This window comes from Schistocerca piceifrons, chromosome 1, assembly GCF_021461385.2.
Source record: "Schistocerca piceifrons isolate TAMUIC-IGC-003096 chromosome 1, iqSchPice1.1, whole genome shotgun sequence".
Taxonomy (NCBI): domain Eukaryota; kingdom Metazoa; phylum Arthropoda; class Insecta; order Orthoptera; family Acrididae; genus Schistocerca; species Schistocerca piceifrons.
The window spans coordinates 229,342,429-229,350,227 of record NC_060138.1 but is presented as its reverse complement, the minus strand read 5'-3'; positions in this window follow the sequence as shown (position 1 = coordinate 229,350,227).

Genomic DNA, 7,799 nt, shown 5'->3' with positions numbered 1-7,799 from the left:
TGGGCTCAGGCTTGAAGGAAACCAGTAGTGATATAGTAAAATCATTTCTAGAAAACTTGTAACTGGTTACAGTATTTTGTATAGCGTAATCTATTTCTTTCGATCCACGTATCGTAAGCAAGCGGTAGGGAAGGCAGCTTTCCCCAGTGGCCAGCGAAAGGTATGGTGTTATGAGGAAAAAAGCTGCTCTGATCATGGATACATAGCAAGAGACAGTGTAAGATCGTTTATTTCACTGTAAGGTGTAAGGAATCCCCCAATAATTTGCTACGCTACGAGTGGATCATGTTGAAGTGGTTCAAATGGCTCTAAGAACTATGGGACTTAACATCTGAGGTCATCAGTCCCCTAGACATAAAACTACTTAAACCTAACTAACCTAACGACATCACACACATTTATGCTCGAGGCAGGATTCGAACCTGCGACCGTAGCGGTCGCGCGGTTCCGGACTGAAGAGCCTAGAACCGCTCGGCCACAGAGGCCGGCGGAACATGTTGAAACCCAAAATATGTAACATTGGTATGATTTCACATAATCTGGAAGTCTTGTTAGGTTATTTAAATGTTTAATTTCATATTAGTTCGTTGCGCAATGCTTTGTATGAATGCTCGTGCATATGTTAATTGCAGCCGGTCTGATACTGGCCGGGTGCGTGGTGGGGAATTACCGATCTCATTCGATCGCCTCCGTTGCTATGTAGCAAAGGATTCAATAGATGAAAATTTTAAGAACATCACTATTTTTATATGACCTTGGGGAAAGCAATGAGGGAAGTGAAGATGAACATTGTGGCAACATAAAAAGCATGGAAGTGTAGAGGGAATGAAAAACTGGACTACCTGAGTGAAAAACGAGGGATACATGTATATGTTAAAGTAATACTTGTTTTGTCGAAAACTGACTTTTTGAGAATCGTGCTTCCACCATTGCGATGTTTGTAACTGAAATAGCTGCCAGTCACAAGTTGGTTGGTTGCTGTTTCAACACCAATCCTCATCAAATGAAGCTAAAATTGGATGGCCAGAGTATATTACGCAAATATTACCAGGAAAGAGAGAAATGTAGGAGAGCTCTAGAGATAACTAAAATTAATAAGAACCTGAGAAAAGTTTTTCTCTTCTTATTATTATTCTTGATTTGTAGATGTAGATTTAAGGACGCAGAAGTTGATGCAAAGCGAACAGTAGCAGAAGGTGGAGAGGGATAGCAAACGTCCTAGAACAATTGAAGAATTCATTGGTAGCCGACGCCTTTAGTGGACAGCAACACCGAGGAATAAATAAGGTTAAGCACGAGAATTTAGTTCCGAAAGCAAAACGTTGGTTTTCCTACATACCGGTAACTTCTCCCCAGAACGACTTGTTAACATTTCTGAAGCGGAATTGTGATCAGTAGAGCTCTAACTATTTCTCAGCGCAGTAGGGCCTGGTCTGCCTGCAACAGCTGTTGCAGATCCTGTGCTTTACGTTCGTTAGTATTAACGGACGTTTCTGAGGACACTCGCCCTAGAGCGGAGTGGCTAGGTGAACGTCGACTGCTGTGTGCACCTTCAAGTCGCTAACGCCATTGGTTCTCATCTCCTGAGTTCCGGCGGTCTGACCTCAGACCCAGTGAGGAAACTTTCTTGGCGGAAGCAAGGTAAGCGAATTCTCTGTCTCTCTCTTCCTCACTCTCTCTTGCCCTCTCAGCTTCCCTCTCCCCAGCTGGGAGCCGGAAGAACCCCCGGGGCCTGAGTAACTGAGCTCGTTCGGCAGGCCTGCCAAACGACGCACTTGTGTAGCAGCGGGGGGTCCTAGCCCCCGGTTTTCTGGCACTTCCCTAAGAGAGCTGGAACTGGGAGCAGCTTCTGGGCGCGTGGGCATTAACTTAAAACTGCGAGGCGAAAGGATACGAAAAATGTACAGCAACCAATCAAGGAAGGATAGAATGTTAAGCAAAACATAGCTTCTGGAATGCGAACCAAGTCTTTCGACGTAATTGTAGAAGACAGAATACTGCTAATAACTATTTCTTGAAATAAGACAATCTTGGTTGCAAACGTTTTAATCTGCTCATTGACAATGACGCGTTTCGTCCTCATGTGGGATCTTCATTTTAACCTGTGAGGCTTAGCCACATTAAAAGCTATTGGATACTGCTAGTATGAGGCAAAGTTCAGGGCTTGTAGCCTTCTCTACGACTAACAACAGCCCTGAACTTACGTAAAAGGTAATGCAGTGAGTCAACATCCATTCTTTAATCCCATCCTACGGCATTTAGATAAAAATTATAAGGAAACGTCACTAGGTAAATAAAAGCATTAGGGGCCTGAAACCTGGAACAATGAATGCCTACAATATCTACTGGAAGGCGTAACTACGGCAGACCAAGAAAAAAATTAAAAGAGTTCACACAATACGGAGTCAACCACCTTCCGGCATACACAGTACGAAGCGTTTAGTACAGCGGACGAAATGTAAATATAAGCTCGGGAACACAAAATACGACAGACCTCGCAGCCGGCCGCAAAAAACATAGAACCATAAAGCCAAGATTATACAACAGTAGTAACCTACATTAAGGGTAGATGGCGTTGGTTGACCAACGTACTCCAGAAAAGTGGTTCCTCAACTAAATTACATATGCGGAAAACAATGAACTAAGTAAACCGTAAAATTATTAAATTAAGTCAGTGCACATAGCCATAAAATAATTAAAAAATACGAGATGGCAGCTGCAAAATGACCTCTATAAAATATGAAATTGGTAAAACTTGCCTAGCAATAAAACATAAAATGGTAGTAAAACATAAAAAGTCAGAAGATTAAAAATAAGAAAGAACTCTTAGAAGATAAAGGACAGAATAAGGAAGTATCACATTCACGACAAAGAATTATTACGTGTTAGTGTAATGAGTATCACAATATCATAATAAAAATGGTTTCCACCAACCAAATGATCATCAATAATCTATCTTCTTCTGCATCGGAGTGCTTAAGAATATCCATTTCCTCTAAAAGATTTAGCTTTTCCCCTCTGCGGGCGGTATGGAGTAAATGTAAATTCTTAAACGTCGGTGGCCGAGCCACTAGATTTCAAGTGCTCCGCAAAAGCCGAATGTGTTAATCTGTACTTTCCTGTTAAGTAAATTTTTACTTAATCTAGTTAGAAATTTCCCCACAGTCTGGTCCACATATGAATCTTCATAGCATACGCAGTCAGTTTTATAAATGTCGGAGTCAGTCTATTTGTCTTCGGTAGATAGTTCATTATGAATGTACCGATGCTGGTTTTTATTTGTATGCAACGGAACCAGTTTTATGAATGACTATTATTCGTCAGTGGGCATGGACATCGCGAACTACTCCTCTGTTGGTAAATATGTCGGAGGAATTTTGTGACAGAGAGTGGGACAAACATTTACAAATCATAATTCTCAAACAGGACATAGGATGTTAGGAAGGCCGAGATTTCTTATAGAGGCAAGAAAAATAATCATATGACTCTCACATCTTCTAAATAATATCAAACATGAATCAAAGGAGACATGGGCGACAGCTGAGTAAGTTCATTGATTTAATTAACGCTACTGAAGTAACTCTTACACCTTTTCTCAGTGACACAGCAGAAGAAATAAGACGTGAAAAGTGCTGCACACTGACGACGGTGTCTCCCAAGGAAAGGTATGTGTCCTTCTCCTCTTTCCTCCACTCTCGCATCTTAAGCCTCGTTTATTGTTACTGTAAATCCTTATCGCATTGTAATCCTACTATTCTAATAATAAGCCGATAAGCCATGTAAACAACTTTCCTGTTAAAAACTGACTGTGAGGAAGAAAACAAAATCACATATTGTTATGTACACAATTCTTTATATATATATATATATATATATATATATATATATATATATATATATGGGAAAAATAATTTGCCTCAATCTGATAAAGGAAATAAAACTGGCCATTTTCACAGCAGAGTACAACAAAGAACTTTTTTTATCAGATGAGGTTTTAACAGAAAACCTGTACATTGTAGTTTAAAAAACGTGTAGCCCAGGTCGGTCTGATTGTGTATTAGAATATGGTATATGTGTATTAGAATTGGTCAAAATCTTAGCAAAAGATTTCTCGCTACAATGCTTCCCTTTTATCTCTATTACATGTATATACAACTATTAAAAAGTGTAGCCTATGTCGTCTAAATGCTCATTACAGTATGGTGAAAACATATGACGTAAATTTGTCAAGAACTCTCAAGATTTTTGGTAACAACACTTCCCCTTATAGACTACATACATATTTGTACATTAAAAATAAATATATCCTAATACAGCGTATGTCCATCCGATGATTTATTAGAATATTAAGTTAAAGTTTGAAATAAACAGGTCAATAACTTTCCGACATTTTTTCTAATTATGTTGTATATATATACCAGAGTTTCCCAGAAAGTAAGTTCCTATCGGCCGCGAAATGGAAACCACAGTGAAAACCAGAAACGTTTTATTTACAACAGCTAGGTACACCTTCCACCTCCTTCTCTACATAGTAGCCCCTCCAACTTCGAGTTTTGTTGCAGTGTTGTATCAACTTTCCAATATCCTCGTCATAGAAGCAGCGCCTGTGCTTTCGTCCATTTATCTGCACTCGTCAGCAGCTCGTTGTCTGTGGAAAAATGTTAACCTCATAGCCAGCGATTCTTGTGAGCAGAGATGAGACTCAGGGGGCGCCAACTACGGACTATATTGTCGGTGATCAAACACCTCCAATTGTAAAAGCTGCAGGAGAATCTTCATTGCCCCTGCAGTGTGCGGCCCGAAAATTGGCATGAAGAAGGAACTGCTCGACTGTTATGTGGGCTGCATGACAGAGGCGAGATCTCTAACCAGGCCATCATACTTAGCGGGAGACGCTATTCCCTACGCATCTTTACGTGCTCACTGTGCACTCAGAACTGAAAAGAACCACGCGACACGATCGACGGGCATACTAGAGCCACTGCCCAACACATCTGTGCAAAGCTTTACCGGATTTCCCCAGTGGTTTCCACTTCGCCACCGATCGGAACTTACTTTCTGGTCAACCCTCGTACATAAAGTGTAGCACGTATCCATGCGGCGTTTGTTAGAGTATCGTGTAAAAATTAGAAGTAAATCGGTCAATAATTTCCCGATATTTTTGTTAACAACGTTAAACTACGTCTTTTCTTTATATAGTGATGTAGATAAACTCTAGACAATTTGCTGCGAAGGTCTCACGAACTTCATGCCTTGTACCTAGGGCTTTCGATCGGCCATTGTGCCGTAATTTGCATGATCACCGGTGCTCGCATTATTAGTTTGCATATTTTATTAACAATAAAGTGTTCTTTTGTTTTTGATTAAATATATACAGTTTTTTTAGCCAGAAATCTATTACAGCCTCGAACGTAATGGAGTTACCATGGGGAGTCTCCCATGAACTTTAGTAGGAAATTAGTTATGGCACGCATTGAGAAGCGGGCGCTCCACCAACGGAATGTAAATCCGAAAGCTTCTGAAGATACTGTATACAGACATTTTTAGCCCTTAACAAATGCCTGCGAGTGTCACCGACGCTGTTGCCGAACTGGCTGGTTTTAGAGGGACCACAGACAGTTCTGTTCATACATGTGTCAATGTCGTACTTGCACCACCCACCCCACATCCACACACATGATCACGTCCCTGGAGGACGCATACAGTACGCCTGAAAAAGCATAAACACCATTCCTGCTTCCGATCACGTTCAGACGATGTCCTTACAGAAGGATTCAAGCGTCTAGGGGTTGTCAGCAGTGTAAAAGATTGTCAAGAACGTTAACCCGTTGCTCATCGCATTACGAACAGTCGTTTTCGACTGTGAATAGTGTCGGAATAAACGTCCCAAAGTAAGGGATACTTTCGTTTGATGTGCTTTAGCTCACCCCCTGAGGCATTTTAGTGCCGATTCTAAGCAGTGGTGTACCTGAAATGTTTTCTCGGCCAACCTAAGGGAATCTCGTGGGCATCGCGATTCTGATCCACACCACGTAGGCGCGAAAAGAAGCTGTGGAATGTGGCTAACAGGTGCTGCGATGACCTTCTCTCATGTGACACGGCATATGGTGTTGCGCAGAATTGCCAATGCATGAGTTATAACTTTGCTGTTTGAAGTCAGAGGGTGACCTCACAGCGCTTTTGTACCATTCCAGAGGAATGTTTTAGGCAGCTTTGAGCCAAATTTCAAACTTCTATATCACGATGGGAAACAATGACGGGATTTCGAAAATATGATCCATTAAACGTGTTGCACATAGTACTTCATACAATCTACCAGAGTGGCAATTACTCATTGCAAGCTCTTCAGATTGTGAATGAGACTCCTCTAAAAACTAAAGTAATTGAAGTGTTGTTCCAATCCTTAGCGGAATTATTTCATGTGCTTCTGCTCTGCTAATTTTCTCATACTTGGGAATGTTGTCTTTTTTCTTTTGCATAATGTTTATTTAAGAACATAACACTCTAACCTCAGTAACATGCACGACCGTATTATGTTATCAGAATTATATCTCATTCCCTATGTTCTTTCCAGTTGAGTATTTTAACTGCCAACCTCTTACCCAGTTTCTGTTGTGTGTCCCCCATGCAGTGATGCTCTGTGTTGTTATGTGGTTTCTTTAAATGTTATTATAAATATATTCATTGAAACTAAAGACAAATCCACTCATACTTCATTTAGTTACTGAGATATTTGTTTTGAGATTTGGTACTTTACGTGTAGGTTACTGAAACTGTAACGAACATACAGGGTGTCCATAGAGGAATGGGTAATATTTAGGAATGTGACAAGAACGATCATTCGAAGCACTAAGTCTGGTATACATAGGTTCTAAAATGCATACCTTAATAGCTATGAGCAGATCGTTATCTTTGATACGGCCAAACAAATCTCTTCTGCTGCAAGCTCTTTGCTTACCCTATTTAAAGATGTCGTAGTATGGACGAGGAAATGAAAAAAAATCGAGCAAAAGGTCTCTATAATGTGCGTACCTTAAGAGCTATGAGGACTTCATATTTGCAACAGTGGAACACATCTTTTCTGCTGAAAAAGTGTCATTGGTCTTAAAGTATGCATTTAGAGCAAATTTTTACTTGAAGTTTTGGTTTCGAATGACCGTTCCTTTTACGCATCCTATATAGGACAAAAATTTTCGTGTTCTGTCCATGAGTTACGTTTTGAGAACTGTACAAAAAGTTTTCTTTACCTGTGCCTGTGTATAGATGTAAATACGATAAGAATGTTAGTGTACCACAAAGACGCATTCCAAAACCGTGTCGATAGTATTGCAAGATCATCTTCCGCATTTTTACTCTCTGACTGACAGTTACTGTTTTGCCGCCTACAGTCTTACACGTGTGTCAGATCCATGAAAAACTGGGTACAAGAGTGTATTATAGTAACGAATTGCATGGTTTGTCTTCTTGATGCTTCTGGTTAGATGAGGCGTTTTAATATTAAGGTGATGCTATGGTTCTCGTATCCATATAGCGCACCATTTAGATGATGAACGTTGACGATCATGCTATGTACAAATATTTGATGCACGCCATTTTTTTAGGAGACGAGGATGGTGCATCCTCATTTGTTTATACCGGTAAATACTATGTTTCTGTAAGGCTACCTACAGTGTTGTCGTGTGGCTTTCACAGCATAGCTCTTTTTTTATGATGGTGTGTTGTGCTGTTGTTGAGCATACGTGCTACTGAGCCGTGCTTGAAGCTAGTATTGCAAATAAACTAATTTATAAATTCGGCCT